General features: G+C 48.0%; 1 protein-coding gene across 3 annotated transcripts in view; it reads left to right on the forward strand.

Annotated features, from left to right (window-relative positions):
• The window catches only part of PRDM2 (PR/SET domain 2), a 112,583-nt gene extending 108,765 nt beyond the window's left edge, over positions 1–3,818 (forward strand). For all 3 annotated transcript variants that reach the window (XM_080654627.1, XM_080654629.1, XM_080654630.1), the window contains one exon: positions 1,942–3,818. The gene's annotated coding sequence lies outside the window, so the exon portion shown is untranslated. The remainder of the gene's footprint in view (positions 1–1,941) is intronic.
• The last annotated feature ends 19,136 nt before the right edge of the window (positions 3,819–22,954 follow it).

The raw sequence follows: 22,954 nt of genomic DNA on the forward strand, positions 1-22,954 counted from the left end.
TCATTGTAATAATAATAATAATAATAATAATAATACTCAGCACTTAATTGATTCCCTCAGAGGCTTTAAGCCCAGAAAAAATTTGAAAGTAAAAGAAATACTCATCTGTAAAATAATAAATTTAGATTTATGTTGAACCAGAAATCTCTTTTCTAAATTTTCTGATGGCAAAGCCTGAATCATTCATAGAAACCAGACTTTTCATCTTCAGGGGGCTGGGCTGGGTCAGTGAATTGGGGCAGGCTTGGGTTTCCCTGTTGGTGACACAGCGTGTCTTCTTTCACTGTGTCCCCAAGACCAGCCTCTCAGCATAATTGCAGGACCTTGACATTGGGGCACCCGTTAAAGATACAGACCCCAGGGCCCCACTCGGATGTATGAACAAGCATGCTGATGCGCAAGGCCTGGGAGCCTGCTCAGCCCTGGGTCGGGGCGTGGACCTGGATGGATGCCTCCTTTTCCCTCGTCTGCAAGCGTGCAGCTTCCCGGGGAAGTCCGAGCTCAGGGTGAGGACTCTTGCTGTCCTGCAGATGTCCCTTCTGGCTGTGTCCTCACGTGGCGGAGAGCTCCACTGCTGGCAGCTCTTTCCAGCCCCATCCAGAGGTTTGGGGGAGGCTGAAACGGACAGTGTGTGGTGAAGTGCACACTTTCTGGAGTTGAATCCTGGCGCCAGTAATCCTGGCGGGTGTTTCAGTTTGCCCATCTGTAAGAATGTCATAGGTCAGTCAGTACGTGAAAAGCACTGAGGAAAGTAAGTGCCTCGGGTGTAGTAAGCCTGCCATAAATAAGCACTGCTATTATTATTCTCATTGAATTACTATTTTATTACTAGTAGCAATACTTTAATAATTATTATTACTAATACTAATGCCAACCAGGTTCCCTGGGTGAGAGAATCGAACCTCTGAACTTGACTCGGCCCAATTCCAGGCTCATCTTCCACTCAATGCAGCGAACACTGGGAGCTGCTCACGTGTGCCTGGCTCTGGGCCACGTGCTGTACATGAGGCTCCCACGGAGGAAGCATGGCCGTGCCATTCCCTCGCACACTCAGGCTCTGGCGTGCTCTGGACCTGGGTTCAAGTCCCACCTCTGCCACTTGCCAGCCGCCTGACCTCGTAACGGTTACTTTTCTTTGAGCCTCCATTTCTTCCATGCAAAATGGGGGTCTCTGTCACCGGCCACGAGGGTTGTTGCCAGCATTCGAGTGAAATTCAGTGGCAGCCTAACCACTTTGGAAAACTGTTTGGCTGTATCAACTGGAGCTGAACAGATGCGAACTCCCGGACCCAGTGATTCCACTGCCAGGGATACACTCAGAAAACACGTACAAGAACACTCATATGTTATATAGGTACGCCCTACTCCCCAGCACTTCTGCATAAACATGTGCACCATACGTGACATTTAGACCATGTAAGAATATCCCAGCGACACGCGTGATGGCCCCAAACTCCCGGACCTGCACTGGCAGTAGCCTAGGCCGGTGGAAGGATGATCCTCTAACAGACTCCCACAGCGAGGAGAGTGAAAATCCACAGCACGTGCTTGCAGACTCGTTCAGCCGCAGAAGCCAGGCACATAGGATGTGCACTGATTAATTTCATTTATTTAAGTGAAAAAATGGGGGGAATCAATCTACTAGCATGATGCCAGAGGTCAGGATATTGGTTATTCTGGGGATGAGGGCTTGTGGTTATCCTAAAAGGGGGGCAGGGCCCGGGGCTGATGGGAGCTTGGTCCTCCCGTTCCGCTTCCTGACCTGGGTGCTGGTTACGCAGGTGTGTGCACTGTGAAAACTCATCACGCTTTGCTTTCCTCTGGATGTGTGCTGCACTACAACAAACAGTTCAATCATAAAAATGCAGCGGGAGAATGCGTGAGCAGCCCATGGTACTGAATAAGCAGCCACCGTTATTGTTCTTTTCTTTGTCTCCTCAGCACCTGAAGTGACCTGGAATCAGAGAAGCCAAAGGGACTGGCCTTCCGCCCTGCAGGGAGTAGTGACCTATTCCAGTGCTGGAGCCTGTGAGAGAAAGGGAGTGTGAGCGTGCACATGTGAGCGTGCACGTGTGAGCGTGCACGTGTGAGCGTGCACGTGTGAGCCTGCCTGCCAGCGTGTGGTCTCCAGAAACCTGGGGAGGCAGGGCACCAGCTGATTCCACACCAACGAGCATGTTCTGCAGCTCGGCCTTCCTGCAGGGGCGGGACCTCTCCTACTATGCAATTTTTCAAGAGCTCCTTGATCCTGCTTTTTGCTTCTCGAGTAGTCCTTCACCACGGCGGGGACCTTGGTCTGGCCCCGGGATCAGCTCCAGTCGTGTCCGAGGAAGACCTTCAGGAGGAGGCCAAGCTCCCCTTCCAGCGGCCCTGGCCCCCCCCCGCCCTCAGGTCCCACGTCCCTCACGATCTCTGGGAATCAGTGGTGTGCAGACATGTCGGAGCCTTGCTGACTGCCCCTTTGGCCTGTACACTTGGAAAACCTTGGCCCGCTAGCCTGAGCTGTCGGCGCTTGAGTCATTTCCAGATTTGAAATCGTGGTTAGTCCATGTGCATCGGGAGAAAGCCATTGTCCCCTTGTATGGATCGGGTTCCTCCATGGGAGAAGCAGAGGGGTGGGGGGCGGTGGGGGCAAGGAGTGGTGTCCTGTGTCCAGGAGCTCCTCTGCCTCACTCGGTGGGACCAGCAACACTTTTAGTGTGTGAGCTTCTCAAATTAGCTGAAAAGGGAAACAACAGATAGAAACTGGGAAATGAAAGTGAAGGTGGAACATGAACAAGGAAAGGTGGGCGGGGAGAAAAAGAGATTTCTGGAAGTTCTCCATCACCTGCCGTGGTTCGCTGGAGGGGGCCCCTGCTCTGGTGGGACAGGCCATGCCTCGGAGACACGGGTGAGCTGAGCTAGGGTCTTGGGTTTGGTGCCTTTGGGGCAGACCCCAGACGAGGATGCCTGAGCCCCCTCCCGCCTGCTCCTCAGCCCCGTTGTCAATAGTAACGTAACCAGCCCAAAGTGGAGGGAGGGGACCGGGAGGCGTGTGCGTGGTCACACACAAAAAAGGGACTTTTTTTTCAGGGCTACTATGGTTGATCTTGCAACTCTGTAAATATGTACGTAGACACTTTTAAAAGCACGTATTTATGTCCCTGACTGTAAATGCCCCGTTTTTAAAGTTTTATAACTTGTGTTATTTAATTAATCAGTCGACCGGCTGCAGTGCGGGCTCTGATAGTGGTCCAGGAGAAAGTTCTCGCGAGATCCTCACATGGGCAGAAAAACCCTGATCGTTGGCCTACGTCCCAGCTTTCCTAGTTCCCCCCCGGCTAACAACTGCTGTTTGTTTTAAATGTTCCTAAACTGGAAGGAATCCTTTTGCCCGCTTCTGAAACTCACCCTCTTGAGCATGAAAATCCGTGGCTGTTCCTTATCCTAACGATACGATGTTGTCCCATCAATGTCAACACTCACGTACTGTACTGGACCCAGCCTCTCCATTCTTGAGGGTTTTCCCCATTCAGCAGCGAGGAAGGCTTAGGAACCCCAAACCCTGGAGGTCACCTTCAGCCAATGGCAAATTCTGGGAATGGTGGGGGGTCGGGGTGGGAGGTTGGGGCCACTCCTTTTTTGCATGTGCAAACGTGCTGGTTAGCTGTCAACCTCTGAGACTGTCAGGAAATCTGCTCAGAGCTTCAGGAGAAGGGGGAGTGGCTTCCCTGGCCCGTGGGAGCTCGAGAGTGTGGGTTGGGACCTCCCAGGGAGACAGTTCTGTATCTGCCATGTGAAGAAAATTAACAATAAAAGTGTGAAGTGCGATTGTAAGGAAGAAGCGTGGGAGTGGTCATTTGGGTTCCTGTGCGTTATGCCGTTCGTTTTGGTAACATCTGTGTTGTTGGGACGGAAATGGGCTGGGCGGGGGGGAGGGGAGGGTTTCCACGAGGGCTCCACTCCTGCCATGAGAGGAAGCTCAGGTAGTGAGGGAGCTCACGGTGGAAACATCTTACCTGGTGGTCAAGGTCACCTGCCTTCAAATCCCCCTCCCACCTGCCGGCAGTCTGTTAAGCCATTGCACGACTAAGAGAGCCACCTGTGATTGCAGCGACGTTCTCCTTAAACAGCTTTATTGAGATCTAACCCATATACCACATAACTTACCCGTGCACGCGTACAAAGCTATGGCTTTCAGTTCACGGAGTTGTGCATCCCTCCCTGCTATCAATTTTAGAACATTTTCACCCCCTTTCTCCCTAAGCCGCGGACTCTTGCTCCCCTCCGAAGCACGGCCAGCCCAGAAGCACGGATTTAGACATGCGGACTCGGGTTTCCAGCCAGGGTTGATTGGCAGCTGTGCTCCTTACTGGCTGGGTGACCTTGGGCTGGTCACTGACCTCAGCTGGGTTCCTTGTTTGTGCCCACCTTCCTGTGTCCCAGCGAGGATAGAAATTAGCTACCACTGAGTCTCCTGAAGGCGAGTTAACTTCCTGCTTTCCGGATCACGTGGCTGATGGTTGAAGGAGAGATTCGTGGCCTTCACCCCCACTTCCGCCGAATCAGAACCATCCCTGGGTGGGTCTTGGTCACCTATGATTTGTTTACTAGTTCTTTTGTCCCACCAAGTTTAATGCCCGCTAAGGTCAAGGACGACAGCCATAGCAACGACTGAAAAGAAACATCCCTGGCTCCCTGGCCTGAGCCAGATCACCGCGGTCTCGGGGCCCGGGGGCAAGCCAGGTGCTCCTGGGGAATGCTGGTTAAGGACAAAAGGAGGCTTGAGGCCACAGAGCTAGCGGCTGGGCCCCGGGGGTGCGAAGTGTTTCTCTGAGCTTCCTGCCCCAAGGAAGGAAGCCTGGGCTCCCTTCGTGGTGAGGCGAAGACAGAGAAGCAGTGATCCGGGTCGGGGTAGTAGGGTGGTGGGGTGTCCAGCTCCCTCTGACCTGCTGGGCCCAGAGGGTGGAAGTCCACTAGGCTATGGGACTACATGTGTCAGATGCCCCAGAGCTTTGCCTTGCAGCAGCTCAGCTGAGGAGACCAACGACTGACCCCTCGCTGGAGGGGACCTGTGCGCCAGAGGGGGACCTGGCCCAGGGTCCATCCCTTCTTTACAAGCTGAGCGGGGTTAGGCATGAAGTTCCCAGCCCAGTGGGAACCAGAGGCTGCAGCCTGTCCCCGCAGATGGAGCACAAAGTAAGTTTCCCCTTCTCCTACTCTAGCTGCAAGGGCAGATCAGGGGAGGGGCCCTGACTTCCACGCGGGGCCTGGGGCCACTGAGAGTCAACAACTGGCACAGATCCAAGAGTGAGAGGCTTCTTAAATTTTGCACCCTAATGCCTTATTTCCCCCTAGCCCTGGTCCTGCCACCTATGATGCTGTGTGCTTCTCTGGACGGGGAGGGAGGGGTGAACATCTCTGAATCTCATCATGTTACTCTAAGCACCCTCCAAGGGCTTCTGCACGTAGGATAAAATCCAACTCTCTTTTCTGGTTTAGAAGGCCCTCTGGCCCCAGCCTCACCTTGCACACCACCACCCAGGTCTCTGCCCTCTCTCTTCTAAAGCCATAGCAATTGTCTTTCAGCTCCTGGATGAGTGAGCCCTCTCTGCCACAGGGCTTTTGCACAAACTAATCATTCCACCTGCAAGGACTCCCTCTCCTCCAATAGACACACAGCTCTAAGCCCAAGTATTGTCTCCTCAGCTTCCTTCCCTGACCTCTCAGTCTGAGGTGGCCTCCTGGTCACCTGTCCCCTGGTCTTGTTAATTTTATTTACTACCTGAGATTTTCTAGTTTCCCAGCTTCTCTAGAATGTCAGCCCCTGGGAGCAGAGGGACCGTGTATGTCTATTCCTGTGTTGGCTTCGGCGTCCAGCATCCAGGAGGCCCTCAGGATTCTCTGTGGGACGCATTGAGAGGCATTCCGGGGGAAATCTGACTGCACGGGAGTCCTTGAGTGGGAACCGGAAGCAGCTGTGTGAAAAGGGCCGGTTTGCCGCTCCCAAGCCGGGTGCAGCGATCTGCCCAAGTATTAGCCGCGGCCTGCTTCTGTGTCGGGGTCTTCCTGTGCAGACTATTCTAGTGGCCAGAGAGGGAGTGAGGAGGTTTTTATTTTAAATGTCACTGCTTCAGCGGGAGGGTTTCCAGATAAGATCCAGCATGCCTCGTTACATTTGAATTTCAGATAAACATGATTTTTTAAAGTATAAGTATGCCCCAAATATTCCATGGGGCGTACTGACACTGAAAACAAAACAAAAAAGCTCTTGACTTAAAACGAAAGTGTCACTGGGTGTCCTTTATTTTTATTTGCTAAACCGGCAAGCCTACACGGAGGGCTCAGCCTCTCGGGATGCCCTTCTCCTCGGGGACCTCCTGCCGCTTCCAGCTGGTCATTCTGAGCGCTCGTCGGCCAGTGCTGGCCCTCAGCCCAGCAGCCAGGGCAGCGGGTCCCCTGCTGTTAATTACAGCTCCTGCTTTGGATGGGAAGGTCACCAAGTATCAAGTGGGGCCCTGAGGACTCTTTAGAGGGTTCAAGTGGCTCTTGACACCTGCCTACAGCTTGGGGTTGTAGCTCTGACTTTGGCTGGATGCATAAGATTAAAAACCATCCGATGGGAGATTCTGGGACACAAGGGCAAACGGTGGAGCAGCTTGGGCACTGGCTGGGAGGATGTTGCCAACTGCCATCTCTCTTGGGCAAGGAAGGGCTCCTACAGCTGAGGGCCCCGGCTCCTTCCCGGAGCCAGGCTGAGTGAGCCCTTGCAAGCCAGCTGTTCCATGGTCCACATTCGCTCTGTGTTACCCAAGAGCCATTCGATGATGCTGGCAGGGCTACAGCCAGAGTGGAGGGAAGGCAGGGGCGGGGCCCACAGATGCTCCTGGGGCCCAGAGAAGGGCGGCTGCACGGTGGGCCATTCACCCCGGGACCACTTAGGCCAGGGGTGTGCCCAGCTCCTAGTGAACGCTCACCCTGTGCGCTACCTCAGCACCAATTCTGGCCCCGGAACCAATTCTCGTGACTCCTTAGACACCGAATGTTTAATTTTTTAACTACAAAATGTACATTAGAGTAACCCGAGAAAAATAGAGAAAATCCAAAGAAATCTCCAGCCACCAGAGGATTCTTCAATCCTTTAGGTTTTTATAAATATTTTTTATAAAATTTTATAAATATTTTTATAAACAAATACTAGCTAACTGGCCATGCCCCCAACCTGCTGGGTGACCTTGAGAAGTTATTGAGACTCTCTGTGACTCAGTTTCCTCATCTGTTATGTGGGGATTATCTTAGTCCCTTCTTTGTATGGTTGTTGGGAAAATTAAATTGTTACATGTATGTGGAACAATGCCTGACTCCAGGTATAGACTGTGTTAGTTTCCATGTCATTCATCCTGGGCTTTTAAAACTTTAAGATGATTATTCCTTCTGTGTTCCCTTTAATGATGGTGGGGAGTCTACTACAGCCACTTAGAAGTTTTCGCACGGACACTGGACATCTTGGTACTTATTTGCTTGCAGTGTGATTACAGCCATGGCAATGCACTGACTACGTTAAAGTGCTCTACAGTCACGTGCCACTTCCCATGGAGACACGCTCTGAGAAGTGTGTCCTTAGGTGATTTTGTCACATGCAAACATCACAGAGTGTATCTGCACACACCTAGATGCTACAGCCCCCTCCACGCCTGGGCTGGACCCCAGTGGTCAGCAAACTCATTAGTCAACAGAGCCAAATATCAACAGTACGACTGAAATTTCTTTGGAGAGCCAAATTTTTTAAACTTCTTCTAATGCCACTTCTTCAGAATAGACTCGCCCAGGCCGTGGTATTTTGTGGAAGAGCCACACTCAAGGGGCCAAAGAGCGGCATGTGGCTCGCGAGCCGCAGTGTGCCGACCATGGGTACAGCCCATTGCTCCCAGGCTATAAGCCTGGACAGCATGTTCCTGTACAAAACAATATGAGATTAAATCAAGCATAGGAGGAAACGATGCCATCAAGAGAGGCACTAAACGAGATGTATGGGCTGCTGCAGGGATAGCACGTCAGACCGCTTTACAACAGACTTATTTCCCCCTGGCCAACTTGGTGTTGACCTACCTATGTGAACCAGGAGGTCAGGGTTGGATTCCCAGTCAGGTCACACGCCCGGGTTTCAGGCTTGATCCCCAATGGAGGTCGTGCAGGAGGCAGCCGATGCATGATTCTCATCATTGATGTTTCTCCCTTTCTCTCTCCCTTCCTCTATGAAAGCAATAAAAACATATTAAAAAACAAAACAAAAAAGGCTTGTTTTTATAAGTAGGAAGGGTACACTCTTAACAATAAAGTATAGACAGTAAATGCATAAATCAATAGTATCATCGTCTATTAAGTGTTAAGCACTGTACATAACTGCACGTGCTGCCCTTCTGTGCCTGGCAGCGCAGTATGCGTATTTACATCGGCATCACGACAGTCACGTAAGGTGTCACGCTATGACGTTATGACGTTAAGACTGCTGTACGGCTTGACGTTAGGGCTGCGACGTCACTAGCTGAGAGGAATGTTCAGCCGGCCTAGTGTTACCGTCTGGTATTCCGTAGGGCCTTGCGGGGAAGTGCTGTGGTGCTCGGCTGTGACCGGTGCCCATGCTGACCACACACCGGCGCTGGGTGCGGGGCCCTACACAGACAGCCGCGGAGGTAGGTTCCATCCCTGCTCCCGTGTCTATGGAGGAGGAATAGGCCGAGAGGTGGCAAACAGTGGACCAAGCCGCCGGTCCGTTCTGGAAGGTCCAAGTGGAAGCTGTCTGTGCCCAAACCCCCATGAAGCACCCCCAGGTGCTGCAAATGTGTGCGGTCTAAGGCTCTTGCCAGGTGTCCTGGGGCTCCACGGTCTGCCTGATGCCAGCCCAGGTCCTCACAGCCGTCCCCTCTGAAAGCGGGCACTGCAGGACCTCTGCTGGGAGAGGCTCCGAGCTGCCCCCCCTCCCCCCGCCCCCGGCACAGGGCGGAGGCCAGGTGGAAACTAGCGGCCCTGGCTCTGTCTCCAGCCTGGTTCTGCAGTCCTGTGGAGAGTCCATCTTGCTCACATGCCCTTGGTCCCCTCCAAACAGCTCCCTGGAGAGAGGCGCGGGGAGAGCTTCATGCAGAGGGCTGGTGCAGGCCACCTTCTCCCTTCCCGGGTGACACGGATCCAAGGGGCCTCCCCAGCCAGGTGTCTCGGGTGGGCTTATCTGGACCCAGCTCTGTGCACATCTCTGCTGTTCAAAGTCTAAAAAAAAAAAAAAAAAAAAAAAAAAACCTCCAGGCTCGGCATCCCCCGCAGGTGCCGGCGGGGAAGAGTCCCTGGTCACGGGGATGTGCGGAAGGTGCCCTCCATGTGGCAGAAGAGCTGTACCCTGGATAGCCAAGGCCAGATTGCATTTTTATTCCAGTTTTCCTCCTCCTTCCCCAAGCACATACTCATGGAACCTTTTCCAGGTATGTGCCCCTTGCTTGGGACAGCGCCCCTCACTTGACCTTGAAGTGGTTGGGAGAGGACCCTAGTGTAACCTCTCCTGACAGTGACCTGGTGACAACCCCTGGGGGTCCATCCCCTCCTCCTGACTGAGGCTTGTTCTCTGGTAAGTCTCTTCTGAACACTGTTCCTCTAGGGTCCCAGTGATGGACATCAGTCCTGTGGAGCAGCCACAGTGGGTGGAGCCCTGGCTGTCATAGGAGCACACGGTTCTGTGATGGTGTGCACAGGAAGCAAGGAGCACACAGGGTGACAGGACGGGTATAATTGCCTCCAAGTGCTTAAGATGTTTTCCTCCATAAAACTTGCCAGGTGTGGCCTTGGAGCAGAGCTAGAATCTACGGCATGGAAGGCTACATGCAGGCCTGCATGTCTTTTAACTTAAAAACATGCCAGTGATCGAGACTTTCCAGTGTACCAGTCACGACACCACACTGAGGCCAGCACCATCACAAGGCCCACCTGTGACTAGGACCAGTCCCTGCCGGGCTGTGGGAAGTTGGGAAGAGCTGGGGTTTGAACTCAGGTCTGCCAGGCCTTTCTGGCCAGGACTCCAGGAGCAGTGAGGGAAGAGCAAACAGCTACTTTGTCCTTCTCTTCAGCCTTTCCCGGTTTTTGTTTTTAATCAGGCTCCTGTAGCACACATGCTTGTGAGAAATGTTTCTTCTATTTGGGATGCATTCCACCCTCTGAAAAGCCAGGTGTGTGTTCCCCACCCGCTGGACCAGTGGGAAGGGTCAGATGACCATTTTGATGGGACATGATAGGGAGTAGGCGACGTCCCTTCTGAGTCAAGAAAGAAGCTTCCTGTACTCACAGAGGCGAGATTGTCCCCTGAAGGTCTGGATCATCCTCTCCAGACCTTGGTAAACCTAAGACCCTTGAAACTTATCACAGGAAACTGAGAGACCCTATTCCAGGAGGGGCGCTCCCTGGAATCCAGTCTGTTTGGAAGGCCTTCTGCGACGTCCCGCTGCGCCCACTGTGACACTGGGCACCCGGATCTGTGTCTGGCCTGTGGGTGTGAGTCCTCACGTCTAGTGTGGGATGTTCTGAAGAGCAAGAGAATGCACGTAGATGATGCAAGTTGGTATCCTCTGTGCATTCAGCGGAGGGAAGCCTTCAGTGGAGAGAAGGCCTGCTGGACTTACAGTCTGTTATTATTGGCACACGATTGTCTCCTGTTATTTTTGTGTAACTTGTTCTGGGTTACATTAGTCTGCTTGTGCTGCCTCGATGCACCACCACAGACCGGGGCGGCTTCAACAACTCATTTATTTTCTCACCGTCTGGAGGCTGGAATCCAAGATAAAGGTGCTGGCAGGGTTGGTGTCTCCTGAGGCCTCTGTCTTTGGCTTGCAGGTGGCCATCTCTTCTCTGTGTCCTCCCTCATGTGGCCTTTCCTCTGTGCACATGCACCCCTGATGTCTCCCCCTCTTCTTGTAACCACATCAGTCCTATTGGATTAGGGTTACCTTTATAACCTCATTTAACCTTAATTACTTCGTTAAAGGCCCTATCTCTAAATACACTACCGTGTACTGGGAGCTAGGATTTCAACATATGAATTGGGTGGCGGGTAGGGGGCAGGGGGCGGGATGAAGCACACAGTTCAATCTGTAATATGAATATCCTGTCCAGTTGACATTACAAGGGAGGGCCATGGAAGAGCGAGCTGAGTCTGCGGTAGGTGTGGGCCTCCAGTGCATGCAAGAAATTGGTGTGAGTCTTTGCTTTATTAACCTCACCAAAAAGCCCTCCCAACCCTCCCAAGGGCACATTATTGCCCTTTGCTAGGTTCATAATTGGTAGGAACTCAGATAGCTTGTATCTTTTTACTCTCCCACCATGTATGTATCAGTCAGGATGGGCTATTTATGCTGTGGTAGCAAACAAAATCTTAGTTGCTCATGACAAATGCTTATTTCTTGTTCATACAACATGATTGTGGCTTCTGTGTTGAGACAGAACAGCTGCCTGCTATCTTTTCTTTTGTAACTTATTGTAAAACAAAACACAAATACCAAAAAAAAAAAAAAAAATCACACAAAACACATGTATAGCTTGGTGAATTATGTAAACTCCCTCCTCACTACCACCCGGGACAGGAGTGGAACTTTGCCAGTCCCAGGGCCACCTGCCCTCATTCCCCCAGAAAGTAACCACTGTCCTGACTTTCATACCAATCCGTTCCCTATTTTGTTTCTTAAATAACTTTTTATTTTTAGACTAGTGTCCCAGTGCATGGATTCGTGCACATTGAAAGGAAATTAATTAGAAGAAATATTTTAATATCGCTATTCGCCCTTTCTCTATAATAGAAGTGTCAACAAAATTCACAATTGACAATGAGAGATTGAAACACACGCGTGCAATTAGTGCCAGCAAGAGCTTTATATGTATTGCACATGCGTGAGTAAACTTAGCCTTTTATAGATGTAGATAAACTTGCTTAATTAGACCTGCTTTCTGATTTAGCTAAACATTTTCCAGCCCAGTGAAGCACCCCAACTTCTCTTTCAGATAATTATCAACAACACAGTAAATATCAACACGAAGCAGATTATTATTGTAGATCATGCAGGGAGAACAAAGGGTAAAATATTTAACTGTAGAGTGTTTGACTATCTTTTGTGCAATGAGAAAACCTGTAGTCATTTTCAAGGTCCACCATTTCTTCTTTTCAGTTGGGTCAAGTTTCTGAACTTTCTAAATCTCTGTTTTCTGGCTAATGAAAGAAAAAAAAAAAAAAAAAAAAAAGGATCCCACCAAGTGTCCTATCTACCTACTCCAGGACTTCTGTGAGGATCAAATGAGATGAGGCACATGAAAATGCTTCACAAACATTTGGTTAAAATGTAAAATGTTTGCATCTGGCTATAAAGCAAGTAGGGTTTCTGGGCTGAAGAAACTGCAAGGAGGCTAGTTGTTGCTAGGGAGAGGAAGCTGGGCGTTACTACATGACATCATTACCCAGCACCCACAGCGACCGTTTCTGGGCTGGGCTGCGGGCCGCATTTTGTGCCATGGGGTCTCGGCAGCGTTGGCTTCAATATGGTGGGCTGTCACTCCAGGGTGGTGGTGGGGCCTGTGTCCTACTTGGAGGAAGCTGAGTGTTGGTTTGTCGGTGCCAGGTCCGTGGTGCCATTTATTTTTAAATGGCCAGTGCGCGTCATGGCAGCTCCTGCATTGAGTGTCTGCCCCCTGGTGGTCAGTGTGCGTCATAGCTACTGGTCAGATGGTCGGATGGACACTTAGCCTTTTATATATATATAGATTATAGATTCACATCCTATATAATAAAAGGCTAATATGCAAATCGACCGAATGGCAGAATGACCAGTCGCTATGACATGCACTGACCACCAGGGGGCAGATGCTCAACGCAAGAGCTGCCCCCTGGTGGTAGTGCACTCCCACAGGGGAGTGTCACTCAGCCAGAAGCCGGGCTCATAGCTGGTGAGTGCAGTGGTGGTGGCGGGAGCCGCTCCTACCTCTGCAGCAGCACTAAGGATGTCCGACTGATGGCTTAGGCCCACTCCAGGGAGCGTGCCTAAGCCATCAGTCTGACATCCCCTGAGGGCTCCCGGACTGCGAGAGGGTGCAGGCCAGGCTGAGCGACCCCCACGAGTGCATGAATTTTTTGCACCAGGCTTTTAGTGTAATAATAAGAAATAATACAGAGATTCTGGGTCCCCTTTCCCCAGTTTTCCTGCCATGGTAACTATGGTACGAGACTACAACCAGGATATTGACATTGAAAAGGTCAAGATGGAGAACATTTCCATCACCGCAGAGATCCCTCACTTTGCCCTTTTATAGCCACACCCACTGCCCCACCCTCCTCCTCCTCAACCTGGGACAACTATTCATCTGTTCTCCATCTCTGTATTTTTGTTATTTCAAGATTGTTATAAAAATGGAATCATACAATGTGTAACCTTTGGGGATTGGCTTTTTTTCACTCAGCATAATTTTCTGCAGTCATCCAGGTTGTTGGGTGTATCAAATGCTTTGTTCCTTTTTATTGCTGAACTGGTAGTCCTGTGCACAAATCTGTGCACCAGTAGCTCTCTGCAGGGCCTGGCTGCTCCGCGCCCGCTGCCCAGAGGCTCTCAGCAGCCCAGAGGCCCATCCGTGGCTGGGCGCGGAACACTTGCCTCATCACTGGGGCGACGCAAGTGTTCTGCACCCAGGCCTGGCCAGAGGCCCATCTGCGGCTGGGTGCGGAACACTTGACTCATCGCCATGGCGATGAAGCAAGCATTCCGCCAGGCCGCTCACACTGCCCGCTCTCAGTGGCCGACCCCCCCGGGACTGGGGGACTCCAGTGGGGCTGAGAGGACTGGGCGCTGCCATCTTGTGGCTATGGGTGCTGCCATCTTTGTGATGGAGTGATGGTTAATTTGCATATTTCCCTTTTATTAGATAAGATAGTTTTCCAGGCTGTGGATGCACCACAGTTTAACCTTTTACCCACTGGCAGACATCTGGGTGGTTTACGGTTTGCGGCTGTTGACTAGAGCTGCTGTAGACTCTTGTGTCCAGGTCTCTGTGTGAATGTAGTTTTCATTTCTCTGGGATAAATTCTTGGGAGTGCAGTTCTTGATTTGTGTGCCTAGTGTTATTTTGTTTTGTTTTTGAGAACCAAACTGTTTTCTAAAGCAGCTGAGCTATTTTATGTTCTTCAAGGTGTGAGTGATCCATCCACTTTCTCTGCATCCTTGACAGCATTTGGTGGTGTCACTATTTTTATTTTTTTTAGCACTGTGATTTTAATTTGCATTTCTCTAGGACAGTGGTTCTCAACCTTCCTAATGCCGCGACCCTTTAATACAGTTCCTCATGTTGTGGTGACCCCCAACCATAAAATTATTTTCGTTGCTACTTCATAACTGTAATTTTGCTACTGTTAATGAATCGTAATGTAAATATCTGTGTTTTCCGATGTATTGCGACCCACAGATTGAGAACCGCTGCTGTAGAGCCTTAGACCATCAGAAAACACAGATATTTACATTACGATTCATTAACAGTAGCAAAATTACAGTTATGAAGTAGCAACGAAAATAATTTTATGGTTGGGGGTCACCACAACATGAGGAACTGTATTAAAGGGTCGCGGCATTAGGAAGGTTGAGAACCACTGCCTAGGAGCTAATGAGGCAAGTTTTTTTACATGATTTTTGGCCATCTGTATTTCCTCTGGAGAGATACCTGCTCATGTCTTTTGCCCATGTTATAATTGCATTGTTTATCACTATTGAGTTGTGAGAGTTCTTTATATACAACTAGAGGCCCGGTGCACAAAATTCGTGCACGGGGGGGAGGGGGGGTGGTGTGTCCCTCAGCCCAGCCTGCACCCTCTCCAATCTGGGACCCCTCGAGGGATGTCCGACTGCCCGTTTAGGTCTGATTCCGGTAGGATTGGGCCTAAACGGGCAGTCGGACATCCCTCTCATAATCCAGGACTGCTGGCTTCCAACTGCTCGCCTGCCTGCCTTCCTGATTGCCCCTAACTGCTTCTGCCTGCCAGCCTGATCACCCCCTAACCACTCCCCTGCCAGCCTGATTGATGCCTAACTGCTCCCCTGCCAGCCTGTTTGCCCCTAACTGCCCTTCCCTTCAGGCCTGGTCACCCCTAACTGCCCTCCCCTGCAGGCCTGGTCCCCCCCAACTGCTCTCCCCTGCAGGCCCAGTTGCCCCCAACTTCCCTCCTCTGCCGGCCTGGTCACCGCTAACTGCCCTCCCCTGCAGGCTTGATTGCCCCCAACTGCCCTCCCTTGCAGGCCTGGTCCCTCCCAACTGCCCTCCCCTGCTGGCCTGATCTCCCACAGCTGCCCTCCCTTGCAGGCCTGGTTCCTCCCAACTGCCCTCCCCTGCTGGCCATCTTGTGGCAGCCATCTTGTGTCCACATGGGGGCAGTCATCTTTGACCACATGGGGGCAGCAACCTTGTGTGTTGGAGTGATGGTCAGTTTGCATATTATTCTTTTATTAGATAGGATAGAGGCCTGGTGCACGGGTGGGGGCCAGCTGGTTTGCCCTGAAGGGTGTCCCAGATCAGGGTGGGGGTTCCCTTGGGGTGTGGGGCGGCCTGGGCGAGGGGCCTGTGGTGGTTTGCAGGCTGGCCACGCCCCCCGGCAACCCATGCGGAGGCCCTGGAATCTGGGATTTATTTATCTTCTATAATTGAAACTTTGTAGCCTTCAGCGGAGCCAAGCCTCCTGCTCGCTCCATGGCTGCAGCCATTTTTGTTGGGATTTATTTAACTTCTATAATTGAAACTTTGTAGCCTTGAGTTGAGGCCTGGGCCTGCCAGGGTGTGCGGAAAGCTTGGCTTCCTCCATCGCCTGGGGCAACTCAAGCCTCCTGCTCTCTCCAGCTCTGTGGCCACAGCCATTTTTGTTGGGATTTATTTATCTTCTGTAATTGAAACTTTGTAGCCTTGAATGGAGGCCTGGGCCGGCCAGGGTGTGTGGAAAGTTTGGCTTCCTCCATTGCCGGGGAAACCCAAGCCTCCTGCTCACTCTGTGGCTGCAGCCATCTTGGTTGGGTTAATTTGCATACTCATTCCTGATTGGCTGGTGGGCGTGGCTTGTGGGTGTAGCAAAGTGATGGTTAATTTGCATATTACTCTTTTATTAGATAGGCTAGTCCTTTATCAGGCATGTGGTTTGAAAATGTTTTCTTCCTTGTCTTTTTTTGTTCTTTTAAGAGGGTTTTCCACAAAGCAAAAAAATTTTTGATGAAGTTTAATGTACCAATTTATTCTCCTATGGACATTCTTTTGGTGTCAGTACAACAACTCTTTGCCTAGCCCTAGATCCCAGAGTTTCTCCTGTTTTCTTCTCTAAAAGTTTCAGGGTCTTATGTTTTACACTTAAGCCGGTGATTCATTTTGAGTTAATTTTTGTGGAATGTGTGAGACTTAGGTCAAGGTCTTTTTCTTTTTTCTTTCCTATGACTATTCACTTATCTCAGCATCATTTGTTAAAAGGGTTATGTTTTCTCCACTGAATTGCTTTTGCATCTTATCAGAAGTCAGTTGGGCATATTTGTGTGAGTTAGACTATTTCTGAATTCTCTATTCCAGAGGTCGCCAACCTTTTGGACCTCACAGACCACCAGTGGTCCATGGACCACCGGTTGGCGACCACTGCTCTATTCTCTTCCATTGATCTACGTTTTTTCTCCTGCCTTTCTATGGCAGTTGACTCTATGCCAGTATCATGCAGTCTTGAAGCTATTGTAGCTATACAGTAAGTCTTGAAATCAGGCAGACTAATCCTTCAGTTTTATTCTACCCCCCCCCAATTATTATTTAGCTGTTAAGTTCTTTTGCCTTTTCATATAATTTAAAAATAATTTTAGAATTTTAAAATTATTTAAATTGTCTATATCTACACAAAAAAATCCTGCTGGGACTTTGATAAGAATTGTGTTAAAACCTATGTATCAATTTGGGGAGAATTTACATTTTTACTATGTTGAATCTTCCGGTCATGAACACACGTCTCTCCATTTATTAGGTATTCTTTGATTTTTAAAAATCTGTGTTGTGTAGGTTCAGCATAACAGCCCTGAACATGCTTTGTTAGATTTTACCCAAATATTTCAGTTTTTAAATGATTGCAAATGGTATTCTTTTCTTTTTTTTTTTTGCTTTATGCCTTTTAAAAAAATCTTTATTGTTCAGATTATTACAGTTGTTCCTCTTTTTTCCTCCCATAGCTCCCCTCCACCTGGTTCCCACTCCACTCTCTGCCCTTATCTCCCTCCCGCACTATCCTCATCCATAGGTGTATGATTTTTGTCCAGTCTCTTCCCACATCCCCCATACCCTTTTCCCCCCGAAAATTGTCAATCCACTCCCCTTCTATGCCCCTGATTCTATTATATTCACCAGATTATTCTGTTCATATTTTTTATTCACTTGATTTTTAGTTTCACTTATTGATAGATAATGTATTTGTTGTTCATAATTTTTATCTTTACCTTTTTCTTCTTCCTCTTCTTAAAGAATACCTTTCAGCATTTTATATAATACTGGTTTGGTGGTGATGAACTCCGTTAGCTTTTTCTTACCTGTGAAGCTCTTTATCTGACCTTCAATTCTGAATGATAGCTTTGCTGGGTAAAGTAATCTTGGTTGTAGGTTCTTGCTATTCATCACTTTGAATATTTCTTGCTACTGCCTTCTGGCCTGTATAGTTTCTGTTGAGAAATCAGCTGACAATCGTATGGGTGCTCCCTTGTAGGTAACTAACTGTTTTTCTCTTGCTGCTTTTAATATTCTCTCTTGGTCTTTTGCTCTTGGCATTTTAATTATGATGTGTCTTGGTGTGGTCCTCTTTGGATTCCTTTTGTTTGGGGTTCTGTGCGCTTCCTGGACTTGTAAGTCTATTTCTTTCACCAGGTGGAGGAAGGTTTCTGTCATTATTTCTTCAAATAGGTTTTCAATATCTTGTTCTCTCTCTTCTTCTGGCACCCCCATAACTCGGATGTTTGTATGCTTGAAGTTGTCCCAGAGGCTCCTAACACTATCTTCATATTTTTGGATTCTTTTTTCTTTTCCAGTTGGGTGTTTTTTGCTTCTTCGCATTTCAAATCTTTGACTTGATTCTTGCGATCCTCTAGTCTGCTGTTAGGTCTCTGTATATTATTCTTTATTTCAGTCAGTGTATGCTTAATTTCTACTTTGTCCTTTTTCATATCCTCAAGGGTCTCACTAAATTTATTGGTGGTTTCTAGAAAATTCTTGAATAACCTTATAACTGTGGCTTTGAGCTCTATATCCAGTAGTTTGCTTTCCTCCATTTCTTTCATTTGTGATCTGTTTCTTTGTCTCTGCATTTTCGTTGCTTCCCTGTGTTGATAGAGTGGCTTTGTGTGCTAGGTGTCCTATAGGGCCCAGTGGCTCAGCCTCCCCAGTTACCTGAGGTGGACACTCTGGGTGCACCCCTTTGTGGGCTGTGTACACAATCTTGTTGTAGTTAAGCCTTGATTGTTGTTGGTGTCACTGTGAGGAATTGACCTCTAGGCCAATTGTCTGTGAGAATCAGCTGTGTCTATGATGGGACAACTTCTGTGCTGGAGACACCCTTATGGGGCAAGACTTGCTTCAGTGGGGCTTTGGTGCTCACTGAGTCTGCCCCCTGAGTGCATCCCTTATGGATCTGAGGAGTTGTAATCTGGATGGTCCCACTCTGACCAATGGGTACACTGGCTCTTGGATCTCTAAGGAGGTGCTAATTTAGTCTCTGCCTGAGGCCACCCAGTAGGAGCTATGGAGAGATCTACAGATTCCTCTTCTTTGTTTGGGGTTTGGAGGTGCCCAGATGAGGCCCAGCTGTGAAGCAGTGCAAGCTGCTGTGGGGCCTTGGGCCTTCTTTTGGATGTTCTGGGTCTCTCTGACCCAGCTGCAGTTTGTTAGGTAATTTTAGAATGCAAAGGGCCAGGCCATTCACATGCAAAGGCCTCTGTGCACAGCTTGGGTGGGGCAGGGTCTCAGGGAGTCAAGAGGGTGGAGCAAACAGCTATGGCTGATCCTCAGCCCTTCCCTAAGAGGCCCGGGTCTCAGTGTCCCGCGGTAATCGCCGCAAGCACCTCTGAGTGAAAGCTGCCCTCGAGTTCCACCCAATGCCAGACAGTGCAGCTTCTCCCCGTATGAGTCTGGGTCCCCAGAGTCTCACCCGGAACTGGAGTTCAGAGCAGCTGGGAGCTTGTGTCTCTCTCCCGCTTGAAAAAGACAGCCGTGTACTCAGTTGCCAGCCCTTTCCGTGCACGCCTCCGTACCTCTGCACTTTATTTCCACACCTCCTCTGAGTCTCAATGTGCTTTTCTCTTTCCTTCTAGTTGTAGAATTTCCACTCAGCCAGCCTTCCTGTGGTTCTGGATGATGTCCATTTTGTCTTTTAGTTGTAGTTTTTAAGTGGTTGTGCGAGGCAGCAATTTCAGGTGTTTACCTATGCCGCCATCTTGGTTTCTTGGTGTTCTGTTCTTAACATTGATATTCCTGTGTTCCTTGCAAGTATTAAGAAAATTCAATTGATTTTTTTTTTGTGTGTGTAGATCTTATATCCTGTGATTTTAATGAACTCAACTCGTAGTTCTAAGAGTTTTGGGGAATTTTTTTATAGGCAATTATGTCATCTGCAAATAGGGGACAGTTTCATTTCTTCTTTTCTGATCTGTATGCCTTTTATTTCCTTTTTTTCTTTCTATAGAATTAGTCTTAATTCTTAAAATACTTGGCAGGCAGACATCCCTCGCAGTCCGGGGCTCTCACAGGCCAGGACCCCTCCCTCTTTACCGCCCGCCTGCAGCAGAGGCTCCTGCCACCACTGCTGAGCTCACTAGCCATGAGCCCGGCTTCTGGCTGAGCAGTGCTCCCCCTATGGGAGCGCACTGACCACCAAGGGGCAGCTCCTGCGTTGAGCATCTGTCCCCTGGTGGTCAGTGCGTGTCATAGCGACCGGTTGTTTCGCCATTTGGTCGATTTGCATATTAGCCTTTTATTATATATTAGTGGCCCTGTGCACGAATCCGTGTGCGAGTAGCTTGCTGCCACTTGCCTCAGCTGGCCGCCCCGCCCACTGCCACTCGTAGCTCTCTGCTGCACGTGGCTCACTGTCCCACCCTCCTGTAGCTCTCTGCCTCTTGTAGCTTGCTGTCCCGCCCTCCTGCTGATCAGTCGTTTTGTGACAGCATCCTGACCAATTTGCATATTACCCTATTATAAGTATAGAGGATTTCTTTTATCAAATGTATGTGTGTATAGTTATTCCAGTAGTCCCTTATTATCCTTTTGATCCCCTATCCATTCCTGATACTGCTTCTTTTTTTTTTTTTTTTCAGTCAGTCCTGCTGCAAGTTTATCAATTTTATCATCCTTTCCTTGAACCAGCTCTTTGTTTCCTTGATTTTCCATATTGTTTTTCTGTTTGCAATTTTATTGATTTCTGATCTTTCGTGTTTTCTTCCTTCTACTTGCACTGCATTTATTTTGCTCTTCCCCGCCCCCCTAGGTTCTTGAGATGAGAGCTCAGATTATCTATGTGAGACTTTTTCTTCTTTCTAATATATGCATATAGTGCTATAAATTTCCCTCTCAGTGTTAGCTGTGTTCCAGAATTTTCAATCTGTTGTGTTTTCATTTTCATTCAGTTCAATGTGTTCTTGATTTCTCTGGAGACTTCCTCTTGACCCATGAGTTATTTAGAAATGTGTTGCTTAGTATCCAAGTCCTTGGAGATTCTCCTGTTATTTTCATTTGTTGATTTTTGGTTTGAGTCTATTTGGTCAGAGAATATACTGGAAAATTTCAATCATTTATATTTGTTGAGCTTTATTTTTTCCAGTTTTGATATATAATTGACATCTAACATTGTATTAGTTATAGGTGTACAACATGATTTTATATATACATAAAGGCAGTCCTTGACTTGGGTCATTTTGTGGTTATGTCACCATCTCCCATTTACAGTATTTATAAAAAACAAAGTTCCATCATTTTGATGTATGTACATATGTGCTTTTTGCTTTTTATTATTTATTTACCACAGGTAAAGGTCAGGAATTGTTATCTTTCTTTTAAATTTTTTTTACTGTTTCACTTCATTACTGCTGTGCATGTGCTCCATGTGAGTGACATAGGTGCTTATGTAGGTGGGTTCTGATTCACGGCACAAATCGCGTTACGTCGCGTAGGAATGGATATATATAATTGTATTTTATAGATATATTGCAAAATGATCACCATAATCAGTTACTTAACATCCATCACCTCACATAGTTATAATATTTTTCTTGTGATGAAAGCCTTTAAAACTTATTCTTTTAGTAACTTTCAATACAGCATTATTAACTTTAGTCACCATGCTGTATATTTCATTCCCAGAATTTATTCATCTTACAACTGGAAGTTTGCACATTTTGACCCCTTTCACCCATTTTGCCCACCTCCACCCCCTGCCTCTGACAGCCACCAATCTTTTCTCTGTTTCTGTGAGTTCTGTTTTCTTTTTTTTCTTTTTTTTTTTTTTTAAGATTTTCTATATAAGTGGGATCAGACAGTATTTGTATTTCTCTGTTTGACTTGTTTCACTTAGCATAATGGCCCATTCATGTTGTTGTAAATAGCAGAACTTCCTTCCTTTTTATGGCTTAATATATTCCATTGTGTGTGTGTGTGGGGGGGGGGGTGTCCCCCCAAAAATGTATACACACACACTTTGAATAATTATAAAGGCAGTATTTATTACATGCAATATATTTCATTTTCAAAATTGAGCTATCAGCTGCTAAAGTGCGTATACATTTTTTGGGCGGACACTGTGTGTGTGGTGGGGGGGGAGAGGGAGAGAGGGAGAGAGAGAGACCTTTTGTTTATCCATATATCTATCAATGGACCCTTAGGTTGTTTCCAGATGTTGGCTATTATAAATGATCCTGCCACAAACATGGAGGTACAGATATCTTTTCAAGATAGTAATTTTGTTTCCTTTGGATTTTTACTCAGAGGTGGAATTGCTGGATCATATGGTGATTCTATTTTTTTTATTTTTGGAGAAACCGCTATCTTGTTTTCCACAGTGTCTGCACCAATTTATATTTTCACCAATAATGCACATCTCTTCTCCACATCTTTGCCAGCATTTTTTTATCTTCTGTGTTTTTGAGGATAGCCATTCTAACAGGTGTGAGGTGGTAGCTCATGGTTTTGACTTACAGTTCCTTGATTAGTGATGCTAACATCTTTTCACGAACCTGTTGCTTGATCTCATAATCATGTTGCCTGATGCTATTCCGATTTTTATACCTTTTTTTAGAAAGACATTTTAAGGTTCTCCTCTTTATCCTTGATGGTCAGAAACCTCACAGTGTGACCAGGCAGGGCTCTTGTTTTTATTTGTCATACTTGATGGGTCCTCTGTTGGAAGTTTGAAATTTTCCTATTTTAAATAACATTATAAAAATTAACATTTTATTTATCTTTCTAGAACTTCTGTTGGTTCAATGTTTAGCTTGATCTTCTAATTGTCATTTTTTTCATTTTAATTTCTTTATTGATTAAGGTATTACATATTTGTCCTCATCCCCCCACTACCTTCCCAACCCCTCCTCCCACTCATGCTCTCACCCCCCTGTTGTCCATGTCCACTGGTTAGGCTTATATGCACGTCCAAGTCCTTTGGTTGATCTCTCCCCCTTACCCCCACCCTCCCCTACCTTCCCTCTGAGGTTTGACAGTCTGATCGATGCTTCCCTGTCTCTGGATCTGTTTTTGTTCATCAGTTTATGTTGTTCATTATTTCCCATAGAAGAGTAAGATCATGTGATATTTATCTTTCTCTGACTGTAATTGTCATTATTTTAAAAATCTTGACTTTTTTGTTAATGTTTTTGAGAGAGTTTTTTAGAACTCTTGCTCTTCCATTTACTTCCCCCTCCCCCCCGCCCCA

This window comes from Plecotus auritus (genome assembly GCF_963455305.1).
Source record: "Plecotus auritus genome assembly, chromosome: 2".
In the NCBI taxonomy this organism is placed as follows: Eukaryota; Metazoa; Chordata; class Mammalia; order Chiroptera; family Vespertilionidae; genus Plecotus; species Plecotus auritus.